Genomic DNA, 14,247 nt, shown 5'->3' with positions numbered 1-14,247 from the left:
CGCACCCCATAGGCAACGAATTTTTCTCCCCAGATAACCACGATTTCGACTCCAACGTTAACCAAATCGATGACCAATAATCTAATCTGCCTCCAATGGAATGCGCGCGGCCTAACTAAATCTAGACTTGAAGAGTTCCGCCTACTCCTCAACCAACTAAATACCGATCTCGTTTTTCGTAGTGAAACACATTGGAGCCACCACTTCAATGTCTAATTTAAGTTCTACCACGTCCTTAAGAGAAACCACCAACTCCAACATGGAGGTGGCATAGCCCTCTTAGTTAAGACACCCATCCAATTTTCAGTTAAACCCCCCATCAACGCCACAGAAGCCATCGGCGCCACCATTTTCACCAACTCAGGAGAAGTCAACTGTTTTTTTCTGTTTACTCCCCCAAAGGGGAATGCTCCCCAGAAGACATCCACTTTTTTTATGGCGATCTCAACGCACACCACCACCTGGGAGTCATTCCCACAGAAAACGTAGCTGGTAAATCCATAGGCAACGCCCTAATCGAAAGCCCCCACGCATTACTTATCACTCCCATGGACCTGGGCACCCGAATAAACCCATCCTCCGGTAAACTTTCCACCATCGACCTCATCATCACATCATCCGTATTTGCCCTTGTTCTTGGCCCCTATTGTGGCAGTGACCACTTCCCGGTGATCACCACCCTCAACGCCAACCCCATCCATCTGTCATCTAGACCACCAACCTAGATATTCAACAAAACCAGATGGCCCCAATGGAACAAAGACCTTGAAGACTCTTTCTCTACAAAATCTTTTCAATGACATTTCAATTGTCCGACACAAAATCAATTTTTGACACTTTCACAAACTCGATCCAATCTAGCAGCAAAAACTCTTCTGACAATGCCACTCCTGCTCCAAATCTTCTAAAGAACCCCGCCGTCCCTGGTGGAATAGTGACTGCCAGGCAGCTGTAGCGTCGGCCAAAAAAGCCGAAAAAGAATGGCGCAAAAATCCCCTATCGTCCAAAAAAAGGGCTGCATGGAAAAGGGAAGACGCAAAAAAAAGACTTATCGTCAAATCAAAGAAACAAGCCTGGGCAACCATTATAAGTAATCTAAACCCTCGAGACGGCCAAAGAGCAATCTGGACCTTTATGAAATCAATGATTGGCCGAGGTAACAACAGTATCCCTATACTCCCTCCATAACTACACCCAACAGTGACAAGCTCACCTCGATAAATGATATCGTTGACAATTTCCTTAACCTTTTCAGTCGCCCACCCAACCCCCAGACACACTATGCCGAAGACGACGATCTCCTAGAACCCCATACCCGACCCACATCTCAAATAACTCCCCCAATAACCTCAACTGTCACTTAACCCTGAATGAGCTGGAACAAGCAACAAGGAAAAACAAAAGTAAAGCGATGGGCTCCGACATATCATTATCATAATGAAATGATCAAGAATATCTCCCCTAAACAACAAGATAAACGTCCTTTTACTTTTCAACACCGTCTACAGCAACGCTTTCGTCCCTGGCGCGTGGAAAAAAAAAACAATAGTTATCCCCCTCCCCAAGCCCGGCAAATCGTCTGATGATGCCAACTCCTACAGGCCCATCAGCCTCACATCCTGTTTGTGCAAAATTTTCGAAAGGATCATTACCAACCGTCTGTCCTGGTTCGTCGAGCACCACAACCTTCTTGCAGGCTGGTTTCGGAAAACAACCAGCACTACCGACAACCTAGTCAAACTAGACTACGACATCAAATCAGGCTTACAAACAAAAAAATTGACCTTTGCTCCATTTCTTGACATTAGCAAAGCCTGATGACTCTGTCGGGACAAACGGCCTCCTCTACAAACTCGGAAAACCTGGCAGACGAGGTAACTGCCTCGGCTGGATTACGAACTTCATCAGCAACGCTCAATTTGTGTTTCACCCTAGGCAGCCACCATTCACATTTCAAACCCATCATTAATTGTGTCCCGCAAGGCCATCCTATTTAATCTCATGCTCTACGACTTTCCGACTTCCCCCCCCCCAAGACATCAACCTCCAACTATACGGATACGACGTCAACTTCCACACCACAGTCAAACGCCCTATAGATTAGTGTCGGCGATAATCTAACTTCAATGTAGATATATCGATATCTCCCCGATTTCTCTAGATAATCGATATTTACAGATATATCTAGTATCTAACCATAGCTCAGCTGTTTGTAACTTCTTCATGAAAATTTATAGGCTACCGGTAGATGACGTTCACAAATAAAAATGAAAAACGTTACGCAACTACATTACGTCACTGAATTACGTCACTTAGTGGAATTCTTTGGATTCAAAATCGTTATTGGAAAATGTCAGAAGCCAAAAAAGGAAGAAGTCCCGTTTGGGACCATTTTGAAAAAGTGGGATCGTTAGGTGCGAAAAAGTGTAGATGTTTGCATTGCGAAGCCATTTTAGGATTTTGTGGAAATACCACGAACATGCTGTCTCATCTTTCGAACCACCATCAAGATATTTATTTGCAAGTTCAGCCTAAACTGCAAAAGTCTCGATCAAAGTCTGCCTCAACGCCGAAACGACCAAGATTATTGGACGAGAATGGGAACGAAACGGAAGGTAAAATATTAACTTTATTAAGACAGTGAGAGCTAAAAGTTATGAATTTCCCTGATTTTTGTTAAACAGCATGTGCAAATGAGGTGGATGTGGAAATAAATGCTGCTGGTTCGTCGTCCACACCGATGGACACTGATGCTCCAACTTCGAATGAAAGGGAGAATGGTTCAACCCAAGCATCTTCTTCCTCAAGTTCCTCACAATCGAGTAATAACTTTAACCAGGTTAAGCGTGTGTGTTTGCACAATTTATATGGCTTTTTTTAGGCCGTGGGAAATTTATGCCTTATCCTCGCAACAGCGAAAAAATGAAAAATTTTCTACGTCAATTGATGCTCTTTATTGTGAGAGGAATGCATTGCCTTTCACTAGTCGACAATCCTTATTTCATTGCGTTTGTAAGCTATTTGGATCCTAGGATCACTTTACCGTGTCGCAGTACCATCACTCACAAACATTTACCGGCAATGTACAACGAAGCAGTCAATAAATTAAAAGGAGAACTTGCTTTGATTTAGTGTCGGCGATAATCTAACATTGGTTAGATACTGACTATCGATATTTTTAGTAGATAATAATCGATATTTGAATATTGAATCTAATATCTAAAATGTTTGTAAACAAACGCAATGCAAACGATCAGGTCTGCTTGTTATCATGTTTGTTGACTTTTCCTGTGATGTCTTTTGCTTATTGGTGTACGTATTCGAGGTGAGTAATAAAATAACTGAAATCTTCCGTGATTTCTGCTTAAATTCAGTCATATTACAATTGCAGGAAAATATTTTAAATTCATTTGGCATTTAAACATGTGTCCACTTCTTGTCTGAAAGTTAGGCCAATAATTTTCAAGGCTGTTAATGAAATACCCATGAATTTGACCAAGGTAATGTTTTTACAAGAATTGCCAACTATACTATGTTGATATTAGTATTTCTTTTTCCAGGTTAATGAAGTTAGTAGCAGAGATGGGAAAAGATTCTTCGTAAACTTTCAGGTGTGTTGGTTCTCAACACTCAAGTCAGTTTTAGATCGAAGACATCAGTGTATATCATTGTAGCAGGTAACAAACAGTTCTTTTCTGCCACATGGAAGCAAGTCGTGTTAATATTATTATGCATTTTTGTTCAAAAACAGCAACATGTTAACATTGTCAGGAGAGAGTCTGTTTCTTTCCTCAGAAACTAGTTCCCCAGCAGAAGAAAAAAGTTGTTCACATGGAACTGATGTAGCCGGTATACATTGAAACTTGGTGACCACTTTTATCAATGGCCAAAACTGTCCTTCGTCTCTTTTAGTTTTCCAAAACAGCAAAGGGTCCGAGTTGCGTGGCTGAAGGGGTAAGATGTTATACTCTTCCGTCATAATTATTCTGTTGGCTTCTCTGTTTGGTCCTTGGGCAGTAATGTTGGCGTTTGACGTGGCGAAAGCTTCATCGTGTCCTTCCCAGATTGAAGACTTGTTTTGTTGCGTAGATTCAGCTGCCATTTGCTGACTGTTTTGACTTCTTTCCTCTGAACTGAAAATGATGTGGTTTCTTGTTCTTTTCTCGGCCTCACTGGAAACCACACTACTGAAATACAGTTCCAGTTTCTTAAATCTGTATAGTAAGTTAATATGTTAAATTTAAATAACGAGGCAATAGAAGTTTGCTTTCGTACCTGGGATCCAGATATGTGGCAATTAAGTGAGGAGTTGAATGCGTGCACGTTTTCTGACTATCTTCAAACCTTTCTTTAAGCCCCGTAATTAGAAATGTTAGAAGTTGTTTAAGGCAGTCAACGTAGATGTTTTTGTTGATATTATTCAGCCATTTTGTTACCAAAACAATTGAAGGAATGACTTTGGAAATACTCGGGTAATTTTGTGAAGATAGATCCTTCGTTAATTCGTCAAACGGCTTTAATATTTCAACCGCGTCGGCTAGTATTTCCCATTCAAACTCATTTAAATCTAAATCACGTCGATCAATGACGGGGGAGCGCAACGCATCTTGAACGAATTCTTTAAGATCAATCAGCGAACGAATCATTATCAGCGTAGAATTCCATCTCGTCGCCACGTCTTGTGCTAAGACCTTAGTAGTTCGGTCTTTACATAGAGATGCCAGTTTAGCCGTTGCTTTGTGACTGTGATGGAAAAAGGTCACGATTGCTCTCGCACGTAAGAGAATAGCAAAAAATTCAGGAGTTTTTTCAATTGCTCCTTTTACAATCAAGCTGAGGGTATGCGCGAAGCAATGAACGTGACGCCACCCAGCACAATTCGGTGAGCTTGCTAGCATTTTTATGGCACCAACGACATTAAAAGCGTTGTCAGTTACCACAGCAACAACTGTAAAAATCAGGAAAACTTAATAAATGTGGTGAATGTATAAGTTAGGTTATCCTTATGGTTACCTTTAATGAAAATATTCCAATTATCTGCTATTTCTCTCAATTTGTTGGCCAAGTTTTCACTTGTGCAGGACTCTTCCATGTGTTCAGTAGTCAACACTCGGGATATCATTTTCATCTCCGAATTAATGTAGTGGACGGTCACAGTAATATAGTGGCGATTGTTGCGGCAAGTCCATCCATCGGTAGTGAGAGCCACCCATCGAATCTCCCGTTATTGATCGACGTGATTTAGATTTAAATGAGTTTGAATGGGAAATACTAGCCAACGCGGTTGAAATATTAAAGCCGTTTGACGAATTAACGAAGGATCTATCTTCACAAAATTACCCGAGTATTTCCAAAGTCATTCCTTCAATTGTTTTGGTAACAAAATGGCTGAATAATATCAACAAAAACATCTACGTTGACTGCCTTAAACAACTTCTAACATTTCTAATTACGGGGCTTAAAGAAAGGTTTGAAGATAGTCAGAAAACGTGCACGCATTCAACTCCTCACTTAATTGCCACATATCTGGATCCCAGGTACGAAAGCAAACTTCTATTGCCTCGTTATTTAAATTTAACATATTAACTTACTATACAGATTTAAGAAACTGGAACTGTATTTCAGTAGTGTGGTTTCCAGTGAGGCCGAGAAAAGAACAAGAAACCACATCATTTTCAGTTCAGAGGAAAGAAGTCAAAACAGTCAGCAAATGGCAGCTGAATCTACGCAACAAAACAAGTCTTCAATCTGGGAAGGACACGATGAAGCTTTCGCCACGTCAAACGCCAACATTACTGCCCAAGGACCAAACAGAGAAGCCAACAGAATAATTATGACGGAAGAGTATAACATCTTACCCCTTCAGCCACGCAACTCGGACCCTTTGCTGTTTTGGAAAACTAAAAGAGACGAAGGACAGTTTTGGCCATTGATAAAAGTGGTCACCAAGTTTCAATGTATACCGGCTACATCAGTTCCATGTGAACAACTTTTTTCTTCTGCTGGGGAACTAGTTTCTGAGGAAAGAAACAGACTCTCTCCTGACAATGTTAACATGTTGCTGTTTTTGAACAAAAATGCATAATAATATTAACACGACTTGCTTCCATGTGGCAGAAAAGAACTGTTTGTTACCTGCTACAATGATATACACTGATGTCTTCGATCTAAAACTGACTTGGGTGTTGAGAACCAACACACCTGAAAGTTTACGAAGAATCTTTTCCCATCTCTGCTACTAACTTCATTAACCTGGAAAAAGAAATACTAATATCAACATAGTATAGTTGGCAATTCTTGTAAAAATATTACCTTGGTCATATTCATGGGTATTTCATTAACAGCCTTGAAAATTATTGGCCTAACTTTCAGACAAGAAGTGGACACATGTTTAAATGCCAAATGAATTTAAAATATTTTCCTGCAATTGTAATATGACTTAATTTAAGCAGAAATCACGGAAGATTTCAATTATTTTATTACTCACCTCGAATACGTACACCAATAAGCAAAAGACATCACAGGAAAAGTCAACAAACATGATAACAAGCAGACGTGATCGTTTGCATTGCGTTTGTTTACAAAAATTTTAGATATTAGATTCAATATTCAAATATGGATTATTATCTACTAAAAATATCGATAGTCAGTATCTAACCAATGTTAGATTATCGCCGACACTACTATAGATGCATAAATCATCCCGCAACCCTACGTTGACAAATTGGCCAAATGGTTCCACAAGTGGAAATTCAAATTCTCTGCCTCGAAATACTCCTCAGTTGTTTTCACCCGCGCCTATAACCCTGTTAAAGACCCACTACTTTTCCTAAATGGCCAAAGAATCCCTAACGCCAAACAAGTCAATTTCCTTGGGATCAAAATGGACGCCAAACTACTGTGGAAGGACCACATCGCAGTTGTCATCGATATCTGTGTCAAGATAAAAAACGCCTTCTCCATCATCTCAAAATCTTCATACGCACCCTATCTCAAATCCCTTTCCACTCTATTCAAAAGCCTAGTAAGAAGCAGGATCGATTACGGCCTCATCATCTACGGTTCAGCTAGCAAATCCAACCTCCTCGAGATCGACGTCACAGCCAGATCAATCCTTAGGCTCACCTTAGGTTCATTCAGTATAATTCGTCATTCGTACCACATCAAGCGGACCAGCAAAATTTCCCGGACATGGAGGTGCAACAGGCATGCAAAAAAGCCACACTTTTGTCGTGGTGTCGCCTTCAAAGTGATGGGAGCGAAATCGTTTAGTATCAAAGTACCTCACACCTGCCCAGCTAACTTAGATGTTGAGTGGGATGCTTCCCTGATCACGAAGGCAAAGGTGAATACTTGTAGCAATCCGTTGGTCAGCAGCAGAAAAGTGGTAGAGAAGGAGATGTTGGAAATATTTCAACGTAATCCAGATCGGAATATTCCGGTTGTGGCTACGTCGTGCGAGCGGTACAGCGGAAAAAACAGTCATCTTATCCGAAAAACCCAACTGATCTGCACTTTGAATGGGGTAAAAATGTTGTTAAATTGCATTGGTGTCACTTTTAACCTACTTTTTATACAGGTCCAAGTCGCATGTTGAGCCTCGTTGTGGAAGGAGCGAGCGCCAAAACGTTCTTTGTTTCTGAGTTTGTGCTTGTGTTTTTGTTTGTGTTGATAGGTCGGGGGTGATTGTTGACCATAGAACTGCTGCCCGAAGTGGAATTTGTTGCTTGTGACTAATGGATAACTTTCTTTGGAGTGGATGCGGAATTGAGTCGGAGGAATTTGCTGGAGGACCTTTTGGCGGTTGGAGTGGGAGCAGTGGTGGTGACATTTTTGGAAAAAGTTGGCTGGTTAGTACATTGCGGCAATATTTGAAATGGTGAGGTTATGGATATTGCTAATTCTTGTTTGTTTAGGTCAAAAAATTGTGCTAACTGATTAATTTTCAGTTGGATTAAATTGAGTTGGAAGTGGGCTGGAAGAAACTGGAAGAGTTTCGGAATAAGGAAATTGGCATTGCTTTTTTGTGGGTAAGTTGTGAGGTATTCTTTCAATTTTTTTTCAGCAGGAAGTGAAGTGTATATTCCAACCCGTCCGAACTGGTTGAAGTCTATCGACCGAAAAAATGGCTGGTCCCCGCTATTATGATGTGGTGTCCGTAGGCATCTTTGAAATCCTTTCCCCAAAGTGGCGTTTTAGATGTTGTGCGAGATACCCCATCTTGCATCGGGTATGCTGAGAAACGTAAGCCGGTGTTGATGAGGAAAGAGGAGGGGAGCTTGTTTATTTTGAATTGAATTTTTGCACAGAGATTTGGGTCGAGTCCCAGGAGCGTGGCGGCGTTAAGGGGGATGTTTTGTAGATGAAAGAATTCCGAGTTTTTTTTTTGTGGTGTAGAGAGTAGAATTGGCAATCAATTAGGGTGTGATTGAGATTTTCTATGGCTGGGCATCCATATCGAAAACTAGGATCTGCGTCAATTCGGCGGGCGAAAGAGTTGATAAAGGTTATATTTCGAAGTCTATGAAGGCAAGTCGATGTTGCGCGATCACTTGAGTGGTGCCACAGAATGATTCCAGGTTTAGCCTTCATCAAAATACAGGGTTTTCTGCAGGTCAAGAATTTGGTGAGGAGGTTTTTTTGCCAATCACGTTTAAGGATTGGCGTGATTTCTCCCTTGTCAAGATTGTTGTTGATTTTGTTGCCGGAGGGGGAGAGGGTCTCATCGGTTGCTAGCTTGCCAGCAGTGTCATTACTAGCGATTTCGGAATGGCTGGGGATCCAGTAGAGTATTGTTCTCGATCCGCTTGAAGTGAGGCATTTTAGTAAATTTATTATGTCGGTTATACATTGATTGCTTAGTGGATTTGTGAACGATAGGGCTTTGATAGCTGCGCCAGAATCAGTGAAAATGTGAATTTCTGAGGGAGATGAGTCGAGAGCATTGATTGCGGCTAGGGCTGTGGATGCTATCTAATTGTAAAAATGCTGGAACCAGTTTTGAGTTGCCATGATTTTTCCAGATCCAAGGAAGGGATGAAAATTGCGCATGAAGAGGACGGGGGATTCTTGAGACATATCTGTATATGCGATTACGATCGGGAGGGCCGATATTGGCTAGAAGGGAGTTGAAAATAGACCCGACTGCTACGGGGTTGGCTTTTGCTTGTTTTTTTTTTTTTTGTGATATGGGGGGGAGGGGACCAGGGTGCTGGCTAAGAAGATAGTTGGCCTGTTATTCCTGGGGTAGAGAGAAACAGGGAGACGCCTTTTAGTTTTATTCTGGGGCATGCTGATAGGAGACAGGGGGAGCATATCTTGTTGGCCAGGTTTCGGTTGAATAAAAGAAGGATCTAATAGAACGGTAGTTTATATTTTTGGTGTTGAAATCTAAGTTTACAAGGTATTGTGAGGAAAGCCAATCTCTTATGTCGGATAGAGTTTCCGTTTCGGCATAGATTAATTCGATAGGAGTGGAAGGTGTTGACTACAATCTTGGTAAGTAAAAGATTCCGTAACTGTAGTCGTAATTACAGACAAATATCTGTAATCTCTAATATTCTTAAACTATAATATGGGCTTTCTGCTTTTCATCAGGTGGATCGAGGATATTCCATTTGTTACCAGAATCTCCTGAACACTTCCTTTTAATAAAACATTCTGCGTAAAAGCTGCACGTGCGGCAGAAGTGGTCGATCCCTTTCAAAGGGCCAATCCCTCATCCATTCAAGAGAAATTCTTTTTTGGGTCGTGACGAATTATCGTTTTGAATTGTTACATCCGTTGTGGCCAAAACGGCTTTATTTGTTGATGGCGTGAAAAGTGGCGGTTGACGGCCAACTGATCGGGACCAACCCCCGTCACGCCTTTTATACCCTCTGTTCCTGTATAGTGTACCACCTCCTGCTTGTCTTGTTATTTTTCTCCCCCACCCTATAGATCCGGCGCAAGCTGAACAGCGTGTATATAGCGGCGGCTCATTTTCGTCCCTCACCTTCTCCTGCAGCCGGCCGATTGTGTGAGCCGCACTTGACCCACCCCCACATGCTGTGAACGCCAACCCACACACGTCAATGAGACATACACACAGCACACAGAGTCAGAAGAAGAAGAAGAAGGTGACAGAGCGCAGTGATCGCGTTCGTGACATCTTCATCGGTTCTTCCTCAGCGAAATTTTTGATTAAAAAACCTCCTCAGTGTGCCAAGTGTGTCAATTTGTTTTTTTAAATATTGCCAATTCTTCAAGTGTCGTCCGTTTTCCCCCGTCACAAAATCGCTAATTGGTTAGGTTTTCTGTGTGGTTTCGTGACCGAAATTCTTCCCCCCGACCCCGATGTCGTTAAAGAGGCGTGATAAATAGCTTCCGATTCTATTCAGCTGTCGTTTTCTCGTAGTGAGAATCTCCTTTTCTTTTTCTTCTAGACAAAAGTCTGCCCATCTCTTTACCGCAACGAGGTAACTTTTTCGAATTTCCCGCGTAAACATTTAAATTTGGCGGGAAATCTAATTCGTTTACTCGATGCAGGACGCCCTGTGCACCAAAGTGAACGAGTAGTTGCTCAAGGCCCGAACGACGGCTTGGCGAAGTTTCCAACACGGGCGGAGCCGTACCGGCCTTAATTGTTTGTTCTTTGCGAGATAATAAGAGAATCCGGCAGGCGTATACATTTTCTGATATTTTCCATGCATAATTTTCCTCTCTCTATATACAAAATCAACATGACGAAGAAAGTAGTTTTCGGTCTGAAAGAGTTGCTCGCCTACGAGGGCAACGTCGGCCGGCCATGTGCCAGAGAACGAAGGAGCTCCGGCAAGTTCTTTTATCTATTGTTTAACTTACCACAAATTGATGAGATTCTTCCACACGACTTTCGTAGTGGAACAGTCTATCGTAAGCGTTTTTCAAATGTTATTTCCAGTTAAAATCTTGGTCATTCTTGTTGCGATTCCACATATTTTGAAATTGGAGTTGCCACTTTTCTTGGCCTTTTTTGTTCACTACATTATCCACATCTTTATCTAATTCATACAATTAAAATTCGCACCTATCGTTCTGAACAACAACAATAATAAAAAGATTCTTTGAAAACATTTTGGCTTTTTAATATTTTTTATTGGACGAAAGTTGACATATCAGAAATTTAATTTATGCGGTTCGGTTGGTCAATCAGATTATTTGGAGCTTCCCACACATTTGCTCACTCGCATATACCGTATACAGGTGGGAAGAGGGGGGACGACAGGTAATATGCGCAACACTCTATCGCATCTTGCGTCCTCTTACTTGTTGTTGCATTCGAGGCTGATGTCGAAGTTGTTGTACTTGCTCAAAGTGAAAATATTTGTGTTGCTCTTAGTCCCGGTTTGACAGACTGGATGCATTCGGAAGCGAATGCGCAACGAGAATTTGGCAGGGAATCGAGTCTCTCCCATAATGCCGAAAACACGCCCCTCTGATTATTCTGTTTGCATATGGTATTTTAAAAATATAGTCTCTTCTGTAAAAAACGGAAGTCTACGTCGATCGAATCGTCGTCACAGGAATAGCGAATAAGGATTGCGGGCTAGTTGTCGGACGAGGCGGAAGCAACGCCAATATAGAAGTGGATTATTATGTGAGGCTAAGTTTTATCAACGGTAAACTCTTATTCAAGTATTGACGCAACAATGCAGCGAAAATCACCCCGAAAGAGAAAAATACCCCGTGCCGCAAGAGTCTCGGAGAGTCTCTAAGCGGCCGTCAAGAGCATTGTCTACAAGGTCAAAGTGCAACGGGCAAGCCCGGCACGAAACGGAATGCATCCGCGAATTTCAGCAACCTCTCCTCAGTTCCACCAATGGATCAAGTCTATGGAACGGCGGCTGATGATTGAACTGAAATGAGAAGGGAGATTTTAACTAAAAGTCAATGATTGAATGTGACTGTAGGCCTACATCAAGAATTACCATGCATTTTTTTCCAATATGTGTAACCATCAGTAGGACGGCTTTGAAGCCCTATGGGTTAAGGCGTCGGAGAGTTGAGGATCAACGGCTCTGGATGAGGCCAACGGGGATTGAAGTATTGTATATACGTGTAAACACGTTACATGGAACCTGAACTTTCAACTTTGTGTGTGGGATAATTCGTCACGAAAGCGTCGCAATCCCGACTATAACGGCCTATAAATACCGAGCCACTGATGATCCTCAGTCGTCACTGCGCACCTGAGCCCACCTCGTCGAGGATTTCTCAATTAGTAGTATTTCTCCTTATTCGGAAATATCTTATCAGAATCCAACATATCTGTATACGTACTAGAGGTTAAATGCCCCTTCTATCTTGGGGGGATTTGCGATGATAAAAGTAAACATCCTATTCACGACTGTTCACGACTGCCAAGCAATACCTCCGCAATTGGGATGAAATGTTTGGAGTTTCACTTGAAAGGAAAGTGGTGCCGGCCTTATTCCTTTGACTCATACTTGCCGGATCAATCTCGCATATATCCACCTTGTTAGAGTTTGGAAACATAAAAAAGGAAAAATTTTGAATAATTTTAAATCCAGGGACAAGAAGCCTAGCCGGACGACTTGAGGAAGTGGAGCCCAACAGGAGAGAGGCCCAGTATTTTACCCGTCGTGGCCGTTCCTCCCGTCTGGGAGGAATTGTACGTCAGGAAGAAGCGAAAGATAGATATTTACTATTGGTGAGTTTAAATTATAATTGTATTATCAAATGTTTGTTGATGACGCTATTTAGCAGGTTCACTCTGGCCTCTTAATATTTGCTTCTGAAGCAGTTGCTGTACACTATTATTGCATTACTTCCACTTCCCATGTTCCCAATGGAAAACATGAAGCAAAAATCCTTCCACAGATCTAGAGCAAAGGTGTGCTGCTTACTAAGTTCTTGTCGAAACACAATTGAAACCCCCTCCCTTATTCGCGTTGCCCTTCTCCCCCACCCCTGCTCACGTTGCCCTACACACCCGCTGTGGCGTCTTTCACGAAGTGTTAGTGCAGGGCCCAAGGGCAGGCTTCACTTCAATAGAAAAGAGGTTAATTTTAAAAACGAAAACAAAATTCTGATTCAATTTTAGATTATAACCCATACCCTAGCTGTTATAACCAAGATTGAAATGTTGCCACTGCTACAATCTTACACGTCTTAATAAAGTAGACCATTACTAATTTGGCCCATTCATTCCTTGCATTGCGTTTTTTATTCAAATTGTGAACAGAATCAAAAATTTTGATTCTGATTCTTGATTCTTGATTCTGAATCAAACATCACTGAATGATTGTGATTTTTTATTCTTTGATTCTATGATTGATTGATTCTATTCAGGTTTGATTCCGCTCACATTTATGATCGATTCGGCAGATCACTGCCAAAATTTACAAAGTTTCAGTAGATGGCCGCTGTTGGCACTGGCAATTAGGTCTAAATCGATATTTAAGCCCATTTTCCCACTTTCGATTCGCGATATTGGCTGCAACTTTAGGAAAAATTTCCGAGAGGAAAATTTAACAGGCAGTGATTCTACCATCATCTGTAGCTCTGATCTTTCTCTATTGTACTAGCCGTACCTGTACCTTACCTTTTACCATAGCCTTCTACATAATTAACGGCCACGTAGCACAGACTCACCCTGGGTGTCAATTTTGTTCGAGCCACCCACCTACCCTCAACTGCCTATACCTAGGCCACATGCGTTGCCATTTTACGAAAGTCACATTTTAAATTCCTGTTTTCCGCAAAATTTTCATTTTTCATTTATTTTCAGCCATGGCCACCACGTTATAATTAACCTTGACCATTTATGTGTAATTTTGCGGAAAAGAGGTTAAAAATGTGACTTTTGTCCAATATACCATGGTTCCACATTCCTAATGTGGAACTTTCTGAAGTAGATTACGACCCTCTGGCTATGAAACCATTCGGCAACAAGGAAATAGCGAGCTGATGGGCCGTTATTAAAGTAGGCCATGCTGTTGGCGAATGTGAATGTGAAGACGATTGTGATGTTTTCAACAAGCGAAATTGTTGTTTTAAAACGTTTAATTGTGCGCAAACACCACTATTATATTGCAGTTTTTCAATTTTACCTTGGAAAACTGCTCGATGACAGATGGTCTTCTTTTCTCTAGCACTTTTACTTCTTCCCACTTGTTGAAAACATCACATTCTTCGTCATCAGTCAATTATATCATAATGAACTATTATAATTAATATAAAAATACCCCCATGTTAATATATTAT

General features: G+C 41.4%; 1 long non-coding RNA gene across 2 annotated transcripts; it reads left to right on the top strand.

Moving 5' to 3' along the window:
* The first annotated feature begins 248 nt into the window (after positions 1 to 248).
* On the top strand, positions 249 to 4,519 carry LOC124202622. Of its 2 annotated transcripts, XR_006878273.1 has the most exons (7): positions 249 to 2,615; positions 2,685 to 2,822; positions 2,882 to 3,325; positions 3,392 to 3,500; positions 3,561 to 3,677; positions 3,752 to 3,849; positions 3,913 to 4,519. It is a non-coding gene; the product is annotated as an uncharacterized LOC124202622 (long non-coding RNA). The 2 variants fall into 2 exon arrangements; XR_006878272.1 differs by having other exon boundaries at positions 3,752 to 4,519.
* Positions 4,520 to 14,247: the final 9,728 nt, after the last annotated feature.

This window comes from Daphnia pulex, chromosome 9 (assembly GCF_021134715.1).
Source record: "Daphnia pulex isolate KAP4 chromosome 9, ASM2113471v1".
Classification (NCBI taxonomy): domain Eukaryota; kingdom Metazoa; phylum Arthropoda; class Branchiopoda; order Diplostraca; family Daphniidae; genus Daphnia; species Daphnia pulex.
The sequence above is the reverse complement of the archived record's forward strand: the minus strand, read 5'-3'. Positions and strand labels throughout refer to the sequence as shown.